This window comes from Mustela lutreola, chromosome X (assembly GCF_030435805.1).
Source record: "Mustela lutreola isolate mMusLut2 chromosome X, mMusLut2.pri, whole genome shotgun sequence".
In the NCBI taxonomy this organism is placed as follows: Eukaryota; Metazoa; Chordata; class Mammalia; order Carnivora; family Mustelidae; genus Mustela; species Mustela lutreola.
The window spans coordinates 16623202-16638282 of NC_081308.1; positions in this window are offsets into that span (position 1 = coordinate 16623202).

Sequence of the window (15081 nt, forward strand, 5' to 3'; positions counted from 1 at the left end):
TAGGAGAGAGCTGGCAAGCACTGCTTTCCTTCCCTGCCCCCACTCCAAGCATCAACACAGAGCCAACTGCAGGAAGCAGCACTGTGCTGATACTTGTTACCTAACCTGCTAACAGTGTGCCATGCCATGAGTTCTCCTGAGGACTCACCCAATCCTGGCCTGCTAGCCTCAGCTGTGGGCTCAGGGCAAATTAAAAGAACATTTTAAAAAGGATTTTAGTTATTTATTTGGCACAGAGAAAGAGAGAGAACACAAGCAGGGGGAGCAGGAGAAGGATCATGACCTGAGCCAAAGGCATACACTTAACTGACTAAGCCACCTGGGTACCCCTCAGGGCAAATTTTGATAAAGCCATAAGCATACCCTACTCAATTGCCAGTGCACAATACTACTGCATGCTGCATCCAGCTGCCCCTCAGGGCCTGGCTGCCACACAGCACTTAGGCACAGCTGTATGCTGGGCTACCCATTGGGCTCATAGTTGCTGCCACACAGTGCACCCAGCCACCAATGGATGCTAGGCCCAGCTGTACCCTGCCATCACCCCAGGTCATACCCAGGCTCATGCCCCCAGCCACCTTGGTACACAGCCCCCAGCTGCTGTGGCTTTGGAGATCTGGCAAAAGACTAGTGGTCTAGTGCAATTTTGCTAACGCTGTTGCCCCACTCCCCATTTCCCCAGCAGGCCTACCACCCCAGTGCTGGCCGGCCTGGGGCCCATTAACACTACCAAGAGCAAGAAAAGCCTACAATAGGCAGAGGGTCAGTGCAGATAGATGAATGCACTGAAAGGAAAAGTGACTCAGACACAACAGCAGGACATAAGCTACAGATAAAGAAGACTCTCCTGGAGTGCCAGTTTCTGGTAAACAGGGGACACTGAACTATAGGGCACTCCAGAATCTCCTCTTTATAAAGTCAGGACTTTCAAGAGCAAAAGACATAGCTGACTTTCTTAACACAGAGAAACAAAGAAAGAAGAGCAGACAAAATGAGGAGACAAAGAAATTTATCCCAAATGGAAGAACAGGACAAGGCCATAGCCAGAGATATTAGTAACATTCCTGATAGAGAATTTAAAGCATGATATAAGGATAATCACTGGACTAGATAAAAGAGTGGAATATATCAGTGAGACTCTTAACAGAGAGATACAGAATAATATAGCAGAGATAAAGGGCTCAAAAAACAAAATGAGAAATATGCTTGATGGAATGAATAGCAAGACGGAAGAAGCAGAGGAATGAATTAGTGACCCAGAAGAGAGAGTAATGGGAAAGTAATCAAGCTGAACACAAGAGAGAAAAAAGAATTATGCAAAATGAGAATAGACCTAGGAAACTCAGTGACTTCATCAGAGATAATAACATTCGTATTATAGGTGTCCCAGAAGAAGAAAGAGAAAAGGGGCCTGAAATTTATTCGAAGACATAATACTTGAAAACTTGCCCAATCTGGGTAAGGAAACAGATATCCAGATCCCAGAGGCCCAGAAAACGCTCATTAAAAAAAGCAGACCCACACCAAGACATATTGTAATTAAATTAGGAAAATAGAGTGATAAAGAAAAAAAAATTAAAAGCAGCAAAAGAAGTCAATAACTACAAGGAAAACCCCATAAGACTAGCAGGAGATTTTTTCTTTTTTCTTTCTTTTTTTTTTTTAATTTTATTTATTTGACAGACAGAGATCACAAGTAGGCAAAGAGGCAGGCAGAGAGAGAGGAAGGGAAGCAGGCTCCCCGCTAAGCAGAGAGCCCAATGCGGGGCTCGATCCCAGGACCCTGAGATCATGACCCGAGCTGCAGGCAGAGGCCTTAACCCACTGAGCCACCCAGGCGCCCCGCAGATTTTTTCAACAGAAACTTGGCAAGCCAAAAGAGAATGGCATGATTAATTTGGAGTGCTAAATGGGAAAAACCTGCAGCCAAGACTCTATCCAGCAAGACTATCATTCAGAATAGAAGGAGAGATAGTTTCTCAGACAAACAAAAACTAAGGACCACTAAACTAGCCCTGAAAGAAATATTAAAGGAAACTTTTTGAGTGTAAGGAAAGACCAAAGTGATAGTAGTGAAAAAACACAGAAGCAATAAAAATGAGTATTTCTGAAAAAAAAAATAGTCAAGGAACTCACACAAAAACAATAAAGATATAATGATGGGGGAGGAGAGGAGAAAAAATAGGTTTAAACTTAAATAGCCATCAACTCAATATAGATATGCATGTACAAGAGGTTATATACAAACCTAAGGTTAACTACAAATCAAAAACTACTGATAAATATACAAAGAATAGAGAAAGAAATCCAGACATATCACTAAAGAAAATCAGCAGAGAGATCATATGATAGTTGTCTTTCTCTGCTTGACTTATTTCGCTAAGCATGGAGCACTGGGTGTGGTGCAAAAATAATGAATACTGTTATGCTGAAAATAAATAAATTTAATTTATAAAAAAAAAAAAAAGAAAGAAAATCAGCAGAACATGAAAGAAAGACAAGAAAGGATCAGAAGAAATCTTCAGGAACAACTGCAAAATGAGTAATAAACTGGCTATAAATTCATATCTATCAATAATTACTTGCCTTTGGACCAAATACTCCAATCAAAAGACATAGGATGACAGAACATATTAAAAGAACAAGACCCATATATATGCTTCTATAGGAGACTCATTTTAGACATAAAGACACCTACAGATTGCAAGTGAGGGCATGGAAAAACACCTATCACACAAATAGATATCAAAAGTAATCTATAATAGCAATACTTACATCAGACAAAATAGATTTTAAAACAAAGACTGTAACAAGAGACAAGAAAGGGCACTATATAATAATAAAGGGAACAAACCAGCAAGAAGATATAATAATTTTAAGTATATATACACATGGGAACACCCAAATACATAAAACAGTTAATAACAAACATAAAGAACTTCTTCGATAATAGTATAATAATAATAGAGGAGTTTGACATCCTACTTACATCAGTGGGCAAATCATTTATACAGAAAATCAACAAGGAAACAATGACTTTGAATGACACACTGGAAGAGATGAACCTAATAGATATAATCAGAACATTTCATCCTAAAACAGCCAAATACACATTCTTTTCAAGTATGCGTGGAACAAACATTCTCCAGAATAGAGTACATATTAGCCCATAACACAAGCCTCAAAAATTAAAGATCAGGGATGCCTGGGTGGCTCAGTGGGTTAAGTTGCTGCCTTCAGCTGAGGTCATGATCCCAGGGTCCTGGGATCGAGCCCCGCATCGGGATCTCTGCTCAGCAGGGAGCCTGCTTCCTCCTCTCTCTGCCTGCCTCTCTGCCTTCTTGTCATCTCTCTCTGTCAATAAATAAATAAATAATCTTTAAAAAAAATTCAAGATCAAATTCATACCATGCATCTTTTCTGACCACAATGTCATGACACTAGAAGTCAACCACAAGAAAACATCTGGAAAGAGCACAAATACATGGAGGTTAAATAACATGGTTTTAAACAATGAATGGGTCAACCAGGAAATAAAAGAAGTAAAAAAGTACAAGGAATAAGGGGGCAAGATGGTGGCAGACTAGGGGACCTTGTTTCATCTGGTCCCTTGAATTTAGCTGGATATCTATCAAACCATTCTGAACACACACAAATTCAACCTGAGATGTAAGATTTATCGGATCTCTACAAGCAGAAAAATGACAACTTTTTGCAAGATAGGAGGTGAAGAACTTGAATCTTCGGGGAAAATATCAGAAGATAAACAGAGGTGGAAGGAAGCCTCCATAAGCTGGTCACCAGAAAGTGATATAACCCCGGAGAAAAAGTTGGGACCCTTAGAAATCTGCTCCAATGAGAGACATCCCTTTCTGAAAAGGGTACAGGGGATGAATAGAGGACAATACTAAGTGAACTGTTGTGGTCTCAGGATTTCAGGAGACTCAGAAAGAATGGGGGAGCCTGAACTGATAGAGTGCCCAAGCAGTAGAGCAGGGAGACTGGTTATGGTTAGCAAGCCCAGAAGGGACTCTTAGCTCTGGTCACCATAAACTGCAAGCTTGGCCAGTAGGAAGACCACTGTGCCTGACCACCCTGAAAAAGACTAGAAGGTGCAGGCTGTTTAACATCCCAGGGGAGATATAAAATGGCTTGTGCCCACAACAGGGCAACAGCTCTCAGGGCGATGTGATCCACAAAATGACACTGGAGCAGAACCCAGCCATGAACTGGAAGCCCCAGAAGAGAGTGAACACATAAACCCATGGCCTCTCACAAACACAAAATTACAAAGCACAGATACTCCGAGGTCCCTAGAATGCGCTTGGGAGAGTTACAGTGGGCATGGGTAACACAAGTCTGTGGGGTTTTGTACACACAGAAGTGGAGATGGTTTGACTTGGAAGGTGTACTGAAGAAAGGGGACCATGACCTTGCAGTTCTGGGCCAGAGAATCCAGCATGGCTGTATTTGCTCTGACCCCCTACAGAGAAGTGGAAAGCCGCCAGGGAACAAAAGCCACACAGACAACCAGCTCACTTTAAGCCCACCCACCTGACAAGGGGTGGGGAAACTGCACCCAGGCAAAGATACCTGAGAAGCCTAGCAGCAGCCCCCTCCCCAGGAAGACAGACAAGAAGAACAGATGAATGATAAGCTTATTTCCCACAGGACTATAAAACTCCAGCATCAGGGGAAAATAATATAGGGACCCCTCCAGGTGTTCCCTCATGACTCGTCTATACTTCAGGCTAAAATTTTACATTTCTTTTTTGTTTCTTTTCTTTTTGTCCTTTTCTTTCTTTCTTTCTTTTTCTTTCTTTCTCCCTTCCTCCATTTCAAGTAGATTCTCATTTCCCAACTTGTGTTTTTAAGTTGCTTTTCAACTTTTATTTTTTTCACACTTCTGTTTTATAGATTTATGCCCCATACTATCCTATTTTTCACTCTGTTCAATTTTATCTTGATACACATCTATATAAATTCCTATTTCTTTGCAGTTTGGAGATATAGTGTCTTCTAACACAGAGATCAAAAATCAATCAGGAACAGGCAGATCACCCTGCTTTGTCCTCCCTGAGAGATTATATTTTCTTCCTCCCCATTTTTAAAAAAATTGTTTTGGATCATCTTGGCTTTGTTTGCATATCTGTGGTAGCTTCTGACCAGTTCAGATTTTTTTCGAGGGTGCATTTTGCTTGGGTAGTGGATGATATTTTGGACTCTGTTCATTTGCTCAACCATCCCTCAGCAGAATGACTAGGAGGAGGAACTCTCAGCAAAGGAAAGAACCTGAGACATATGCCCTCTGGACCAGAACTAACAAATATGGTATCCATTCATCTGTTGATGGACATCTAGGTTACATATATGGTATAAACAAGATGTCAGAGATAGCCTTCAGGATAATAATCATAAGGTCAATACCTGGGCTTGGAAAAAATGTCAGTGACAATATAGAATCTCTAAGGGCAGAAACGAGATCTAATCAGGCCAAACTGAAAAATGCTATGAGATGCAGTCTACACTGGATACTCTAACAGCCAGGATAAATGAGACAGAAGAATCAGTGATCTAGATGGTAAGCTGATAGAAAAGAAGGATGTTGAGGAAAACAGAGATAGGCAGCTAGTAGCCCATGTAAATAGTGAGATTAATGATGCCATGATATGTTCCAAAGTCAGAATTATTGAGATCTCCGAGGGGGTGGAGCAAGAGAGGACTAGAAGATATATTTGAGCAAATCATAGCTGAGAATTTCTGTAATCTGGGGGAGGAAACAAGCATTCATGTCCAAGAGGGAGAGAAGACCCCTCCCAAAATCAATAAAAATAGATAAATACCCCAACATACAATAGTGAAGCTTGCAGGTCTTTGAAGAGTCTATCCTAAGAATAGCTAGGGAGAGGGTTCCTTACATATGGAAGGAACATCAGAATAACATCAGACCTATCCACAGAGACCTGGCAAGCCAGAAAGGGCAAGCAAGACATATTCAGGGCACTAAATGAGAAGAACAAGAAGTAAAGAATACTTTATCCAGCAAAGCTGTCATTCAGAATGGATGGAAAGATAAAGAGAATTTTTATTCTGAAAGAAACTAAACTAAAAGAAACTAAAAGAATATGTGACCACAAAGCCACATCTGCAAGAAATATTAAAGGGGATCCTTTAAGTAAAAGAAAGAGCCCAAGAGTAATATAGACCAGAAATTAATGGAGACAATCTACAGAAAAGGGGACTTGACAGCCAATGTAAGTGGGCTGAATGCTCTCATGAAAAGACACAGGATTTCAGATTGAATAAAAAAGCAGGATCCATCCATATCCTGTCTAAGAGACTCATTTTGAACTAAAGACAGCACCAGATTGAAAGTGAGGGGATGGATGGGGTGCCTGGGTGGCTCAGTGGGTTAAAGCCTCTGCCTTCAGCTCAGGTCATGATCCCAGGGTGTCCTGGGATTGAGCCCCGCATTGGGCTCTCTGCTCAGCGGGGAGCCTGCCCCCCTCTATCTCTGCCTGCCTCTCTGCCTACTTGTGATCTCTCTCTTTGTCAAATAAATAAATAAAATCTTTAAAACAAATAAAAAAAATAAAATCGGTGAAAGTGAGGAGATGGAGAACAATATACTATGCCAACAAACCTCAAAAGAAAGCTGGAATGTCCACAATAGCCAAACTATGGAAAGAACCTAGATGTCCATCAACAGATGAATGGATCAAGAAGATGTGGTATATATACACAATGGAATACTATGCAGCCATCAAAAGAAATGAAATCTTGCCATTTGCGACAACATGGATGGAACTAGAGTGTATCATGCTTAGTGAAATAAGTCAAGCAGAGAAAGACAACTATCATATGATCTCCCTGATATGAGGAAGTGGTGATGCAACATGGGGGCTTAAGTGGGTAGGAGAAGAATAAATGAAACAAGATGGGACTGGGAGGGAGACAAACCATAAGTGACTCTTAATCTCACAAAATAAACTGAGGGTTGCTGGGGGGAGGGGGTTTGGCAGAAGGGGGTGGGATTATGGACATTGGGGAGGGTATGTGCTTTGGTGAGTGCTGTGAAGTGTGTAAACCTGGTGATTCACAGACCTGTACCCCTGGGGATAAAAATATATGTTTATAAAAAATAAAAAATTAAAAAAAAAAGAAAGCTGGAATATCAATCTTAATATCAAACAAATTAGATTTTAAGCCAAAGACTCTAGTAAGAGTTGCAGAGGAACACTATACCATACTTAGAGAGTCTATCCAACAGAAGATCTAACAATTGCAATCTATGTCCCCAGTATGGGAGCAGCCAATTAAACCGACTAATAACCAAAATAAAGAAACATATTGGTAATAATAGATTAAAAGTAGGAGACTTCAACACTCCACTCACAGCAATGGGCAGATCATCTAAGCAGAAGATCAACAATGAAACAAGAGCTTTGAATGACACATTAGACCAGATGGACCTCACAGATGTATAAACAGAGTTCCATCCTAAAATAACAGAATTCACATTCTTCTTGAGTGCACATGGAACATTCTCCAGAATAGATCACATACTTGGTCACAAATCAGATCTCTTCCAGTACCAAAAGACTGGGATTATTCCCAGCATATTAACAGACAACAGTGCTTTGAAACTTGAACTCAATAACAAGAGAAAATTTGGAAGGAACTCAAACACTTGGAGGTTAAAGAGCATCCTACTAAAGAATGAATGGGTCAAGAAGGAAATTAAAGGGAAATTTTTAAATTTCAGAGAAACAAATGAAAATGAAAACACAACTGTTCAAAATCTTTGGGATGCAGCAAAAGAAGTCCTAGGAGGGAAGTAAATAGCCATACAAGCCTCCCTCAAGAAATTAGAAGAATCCCAAATGTTCACACTAACCTCACACCTAAAGGAGCTAGAGAAAGAACAAATAAAGCCTATACCAAGCTAGAGACAAAAAAATAATAAAGATTAGAGCAGAAATCAGTGAAATAGAATCCAAAAGGACAGTACAACAGATCAACAAAACTAGGAGCTGGTTCCTTGAAAGAATTACTAATATGTTCGATAAACCCCTACCCAAACTTATCAAAAAGAAAAAAGAAAGGATCCAATTAATAAAATCATGAATGAAAGAGGAGTGATCACAACCAATACCAAGGAAACAGAAACAATTTTAAGAACATATGATAGTCACCATCATATGTTCTTAAAATTGTATCTGTGATGTAGTATTCCCTGATTCATTGTTTGCACATAACACTCAGTGCTCCATGCAATCCATTTCCTTCTTAATACCCATCACCAGGCTCACCCATCCCCCCCAACCTCCTCCCTTCTAAAACCCTCAATTTGTTTCCTGGAGTCTGTATAATGATGTACTGTATGGTGAATAACATAACATAATAAAAAAAATAAAAACAAATAACTAAAAAATAAAAAAATAAAGAATTTCAGAGGAAACAAACAAACTTCCCCTGGGGGGAAAAAAAAAAAACCAACATGAAAAAAGAGAACATATTATGAGTAACTATATGCCAACCAATTGAGGGATCTAGAAGAAATGGATGCATTCCTAGACACTTATAAACTACCAAACCTGGAACAGGAAGAAATAGAAAAGCTGAACAGACCCATCACTAGCAAGGCAACTGAAGCAGTAATAAGAAATCTCCCAACAAATAAGAGTCCAGGGACAAATGGATTCCCAGGGGCATTCTCCAAACATTTAAATAAGAACTAATACCTATTCTTCTGCAGCTGTTTCAAAAATAGAAATAGAAGGAAAACTTCCAAATTCATTCTATAAGGCCAGAACTACCTTGACCCCAAAATGAAAGATCCCAACAAAAAGGAGAATTATAGACCAATATCCCTGATGAATATGGATCCAAATATTTGCACCAAGATACTATCCAATAGGATCCAACAGTACATTAAAAGGATGATTCACCATACCAAGTGGGATTTATAACTGGGCTGCAAGGGTGGTTCAACATTCACAAATCAACCAACATGTTACATCAAATTAATAAAAGGACAAGAATCATATCAGAGTTCCATCCTAAAATAACATTTGACAAAATATAGCATCTTTCTTAATGTTACATCAAATTAATAAAAGGACAAGAATCATATCAGAGTTCCATCCTAAAATAACATTTGACAAAATATAGCATCTTTCTTAATTAAAACTCTCCACAGTATAGGGATCAAGGGAACATACCTCAATATTATAAAAGCCATCTATGAAAAGCCCACAGCTAATATAATTCTCAATGGGAAAAACAGAGATTTTCCCCTAAGGTCAGGAACATGATAGGGATGCGCATTCTCACTGCCGCTGTTAAACACAGTACTAGGCATCCTACTCTTAGCAATCAGACAACAAAAAGAAATAAGATGAGTCCAAATCAGCAAAGAAGAAGTCAAACTCTCACTCTTTGCAGATGATATGATACTTTATGTGGAAAACCTAAAAGAATCCACTCCAAAATGGCTAGAACTCATATAGGAATTCAGTAAAGTATCAAGATATAAAATCAATGCACAGAAATTAGTTGCATTTCTATACACCAACAGCAAGACAGAAGAAAGAGAAATTAAGGAGTTGATTCCATTTACAAATACACCCAAACCATAAGATACCGACAAATAAACCCAACCAAAAAGACAAAGAATCTGTACTCAGAAAACTATAAGGTACTCATGAAAGAAATTGAGGTAAACACAAAGAAATGGAAAAACGTTCCATGCTCATGAACTAGAATAATATATATTGTGAAAATGTCTATGCTACCTAAAACAATCTACACATTTAAGGCAATCGCTATCAAAATACCATCACCCTTTTCCAGAGAAATGGAACAAATAATCCTAAAATTATACAGAACCAGAAAAGACCCTGATTAGTTAAAGGAATATTGAAATTGAAAACCAACACTGGCAGCATCAGAATCCCTGACCTCAAGCTCTATTACAAAGCTGTAATCATCAAGACAGTATGGTATTGGCACAAAAACAGACACATAGATCAATGGAACAGAATAGAAATAGACCCTCAACTCTATGGTCAATTCACCTTCCACAAAACAGGAAAGAATTTCCAATGGAAAAAAGACAGTCTCCTCAATAAGTGGTGTTGGGAATACTGGACAGCCACAATCAGAAGAATGAAACTAGAACATTTCCTTATACCGCACACAAAAATAGACTCAAAATGGATGAAAGACCTCAATGTGAGACAGGAATCCATCAAAACCCTTGAGGAGAACACAGGCAGCAACCTCCTCTATCTCAGCTGTAGCAATTTCTTCCTAGAAACATCACCAGAGGCAAGGGAATCAAGGGCAAAACTGAACTATTGGGACTTCATCAAGATAAAAGCTTTTGCACAGCAAAGGAAAGATATAACAAAACCAAAAGACAACTGACAGAATGGGAGAAGATATTTGCAAATGATGTATCAGATAAAGGGCTAGTATCTAAAATCTATAAAGAACTTATCAAACTTAATACCCAAAGAACAAATAATCCAATCAAGAAATGGGCAGAGGACATGAACAGACATTTCTGTAAAGAAGACATCCAGATGGCCAACAGACACATGAAAAAGTACTCCACATCACTCGGCATCAGGGCAATACAAATCAAAACCACAATGAGATACCACCTCACACCAGTCAGAATGGATAAAATGAACAAGTCAGGAAATGACAGATGTTGGCGAGGATGCAGACAAAGGGGGAACCCTCCTACATTGTTGGTGGGAATGCAAGGTGGTACAGTCACTCTGGAAACAGCATGGAGATTCCTCAAAAAGTTGAAAATAGAGCTACCCTATGACCCAGCCATCACATTACTGGGTATTTACCCTAAAGATACAAATGTAGGGATCTGAAGGGGCACGCACACCTGAATGTTTATACCAGCAATGTCCACAATAGCCAAACTACGGAAAGAGCCTAGATGTCCATTAACAGAAGAATGGATAAAGAAGATGTGGAATATATATACAATGGAATACTATGCAGCCATCAAAAGAAATGAAATCTTGCCACTTGCAATGACATGGATGGAACTAGAGGGTATCATGCTGAGCGAAATAAGTCCATCAGAGAAAGACAATTATCATATGATCTCCCTGATATGAGGAATTTGAAAGGCAGAGTAGGAGGTTTGGGAGTAGGAAGGGAAAAAATGAAAAAAGATGGGTCAGGAAGGAGACAAACCATAAGAGACTCTTAATCTCAGAAAACAAACTGAGGGTTGCTTGGGGGAGGTGGGTGTGGAGCGGGTGGTTGAGTTATGGACATTGGGAAGGGTACGTGATATGGTGAGTGCTGTGAAGGGTGTAAGCCTGACGATTCGCAGACCTGTATCTCTGGTGCAAACAATACATTATATGTTAGTTAAAATAATTAATAAAAAAAGTAAGACTGTGAAGTGTGTAAACTTGGCGATTCACAAACCTGTACCCCTGGGGACAAAAATACATTATATGTTTATTTAAAAAAATAAATAAGTTTTTTTAAAAAGTAAGAAAAAACAACTGCATAATATATGATATAGGATATGTATTTGTTTTCGAATATATGCATTACCCAAAATACATAAATTCTTAAAATTTTTTGTGAAGGCTAAAAAAAACCACAATGTTTTAAACCTTTGGGATGAGGCAAAACTGGTTCTAAGAGAGATGTTTATAGCAATACAAGTCTACGTCAAGAAGCAAGAAAAGTCTCAATTAAACATCCTATGTTTACACCTAAAGGATCTAGAAAAGAAGAGTAACCAAAACCTATAACCAGCAAGAGGAATAAAATAATAAAGATTAGAGCAGAAATAAATGATATAGATACTAAAAATAAACACACACACACACACACACACACACACACACAAATGGACAGATCAATGAATCCAGGACCAGATTCTTCGGGGAAAAAAATCAATAAAATTGATACAACTCTAGCCAGGCTTATAAAGAAAAAGAGAGAGAGGACTTAAATCAGTAAAATCACAAATAACAACTAATACTACAGAAATAAGAGAATATGATAAAAACTATATGCCACAAAATTGAACAACCTAGAAGAAATAGATACAAGCATATGAACTACCAAAACTGAAGTAGAAAGAAAAAGAAAAATAGAAATAGAAAATTTGAACAGACTAATTACCAACAATTAAGTTGAATCAGTCATCAAAAAACACCCAACAATCAGAAATTCAGGTGGATGGGTGCAGAGAGGCAACGACTCTCAGAGCAGGAGCCCAGCAAGAGGTGGGGCCATAGTGAGAACCCTCATCTCTCCCTTGGGAAGATTGATGTGGGGGTACACCACAGGAGCCTAGGGAGTTTGGTGTGCACAAAAATGACTGATTCCATTTCTCTGAGGGTACACTGAAGAGTGGGGGCCACGATCATTCAGCTGAATTTTGGTTCATCTCCCTGATTTCTTCCCATTCAGTTTTCCCTCCCTTCCCTTGTGGTCCTCCACACTATTCCTTATGTTCCACATATGAGTGAAACCCCATGATAATTGCCTCCTGGGGAAAGAAGCAGGGCCTCACAGCAGTTTTGCTACTTGCAGGGCCCCTGCTTGGAGAGTGGTTGCTGGATCATGCTGAGGTTCTCAGTTTATGGCAACACCTAGCTGACAGGCCACTCCAAGGCTTGCTAATTGTAGCTGAGTTTCCCACTCCAGTGCTTGGGAACTCTGCCAGCTCAGGCACCCCTGTTCTTCCTGTGACCCCAGGGATTCTGAGACCACACTGTCGCACCTAGGATGCTGCCCTACTTCACCAACTGAACACCTTTCAGGCAGGGAGGTCCCTCACAGGAGCAGACTTCTAAAACTTCCAACTTTGCTCTCCACTGCGTATCCATTTCCAGTAGCTGGCTTCCAGAGGCTCCCTCCCCCAGTGGTTTATCTTCTGATATATCCTCCCACATTTGCTTCTCTGCACCTCCTTCCTTGCAAAAAGTAGTTGATATTCTATTTGTAGTATTGCAGCAATTCTTTTCTTAGGTCTCAGGCTCAATTCACAGATGTTCAAATGATTTGATAATATATCCAGCTGAATTCAAGGGAACAGATGAAAGGAGGATCCCCTGAACTTCAGCCATCTTCCCACCAATCCTCTGATTATTTTATTAGGATATACACAGAAAAGTAGAATCATCAGAAAAAGGGGAATTAATATTTTTAAGGCTCTTATAACATATCAAATTGTTCTCCCAAAATGGTGGCATCAGTCCCTATTCCTGGCTACTGTGAATGAGAGATTCCTTCAATGTACCTTCACCAGTATTAAGTATATGCTTATTTTAAAATCTGGGCTATTTTGAAAGACATAAAAATACACTTTAGGAGAGGAGTCAAGATGGCGGAGAAGTAGCAAGCTGAGACTACTTCAGCTAGCCGGAGATCAGCTAGATAGCTTATCTAAATATTGCAAACACATGAAAATCCATCGGCAGATCGAAGAGAAGAAGAACAGCAATTCTGGAAACAGAAAAACAACCACTTTCTGAAAGGTAGGACCGGCGGAGAAGTGAATCCAAAGCGACGGGAAGATAGACCCCGGGGGGAGGGGCCGGCTCCCGGCAAGCAGCGGAGCAACGGCGCACAAAATCAGGACTTTTAAAAGTCTGTTCTGCTGAGGGACATCGCTCCAGAGGCTAAACCGGGGCGAAGCCCACGCGGGGTCAGCGTGGCCTCAGGTCCCGCAGGGTCACAGAAGGATCGGGGGTGTCTGAGTGTCGCAGAGCTTGCGGGTATTGGAACGGGAAAGCCGGCTACAGAGACAGAGCCGACAGTAAGCTCGCAGCTCCGTGTTACCTTGAACCGGTCGCAGGCTCGGTGAGCTCGGAGCGCGGCCGGAGGTCAGGCAGACGGGAGTAACTGGGCACTGTTCTCTGAGGGCGCACTGAGGAGTGGGGCCCTGGGCTCTCGGCTCCTCCGAGCCGGAGACCACGAGGCCGCCATTTGTATTCCCCGTCCTCCGGAACTCTACGGAAAGCGCTCAGGGAACAAAAGCTCCTGAAAGCAAACCCGAGCAATTACTCACCCTGGCCCCTGATAAGGGCGGTGCAATTCCGCCTGGGGCAAAGACACTTGAGAATCACTACAACAGGCCCCTCCCCGAGAAGATCAACAAGAAATCCAGCTGAGACCAAGTTCACCTACCAAGGAGTGCGGTTTCAATACCAAGGAGAGCAGCAGGATTCCAGAGGAGGAGAAAGCAAAGCACAGAACTCATGGCTTTTTCCCTGTGATCTTTTTTAGTCTTGCAGTTAATTTAATATTTTTCTTTTTCATTTTTTGTTTTTTTTCTCGCCTTCTGGTTAAATTTTTTTTTAACTTTTACCTTTTTCTTTTTTAACGTTTTTTAACTAGATTATCTAATATATATATTTTTTCTTTTTTATATTTTTCTTATCTGTTTTCTTTTTTTAAAATTCTTTTCTTTTTTTTTCTTTTTTCTTTTTTTTTTCTTTCTTCCTTTTTGAACCTCTTTTTATTCCCTTTCTCCCCCCTCACGATTTGGGATCTCTTCTAATTTGGTTAAAGCATATTTTCCTGGGGTTGTTGCCACCCTTTTAGTATTTTACTTGCTCCTTCATATACTCTTATCTGGACAAAATGACAAGACGGAAAAATTCAACACAAAAAAAAGAACAAGAGGCAGTACCGAAGGCTAGGGACCTGATCAATACAGACATTGGTAATATGTCAGATCTAGAGTTAAGAATGACAATTCTCCTGGTTCTAGCCGGGCTCGAAAAAGGCATGGAAGATATTAGAGAAACCCTCTCGGGAGATATAAAAGCCCTTTCTGGAGAAATAAAAGAACTAAAATCTAACCAAGTTGAAATCAAAAAAGCTATTAATGAGGTGCAATAAAAAATGGAGGCTCTCACTGCTAGGATAAATGAAGCAGAAGAAAGAATTAGTGATATAGAAGACCAAATGACAGAGAATAAAGAAGCTGAGCAAAAGAGGGACAAACAGCTACTGGACCACGAGGGGAGAATACGAGAGATAAGTGACACCATAAGATGAAACAACATTAGA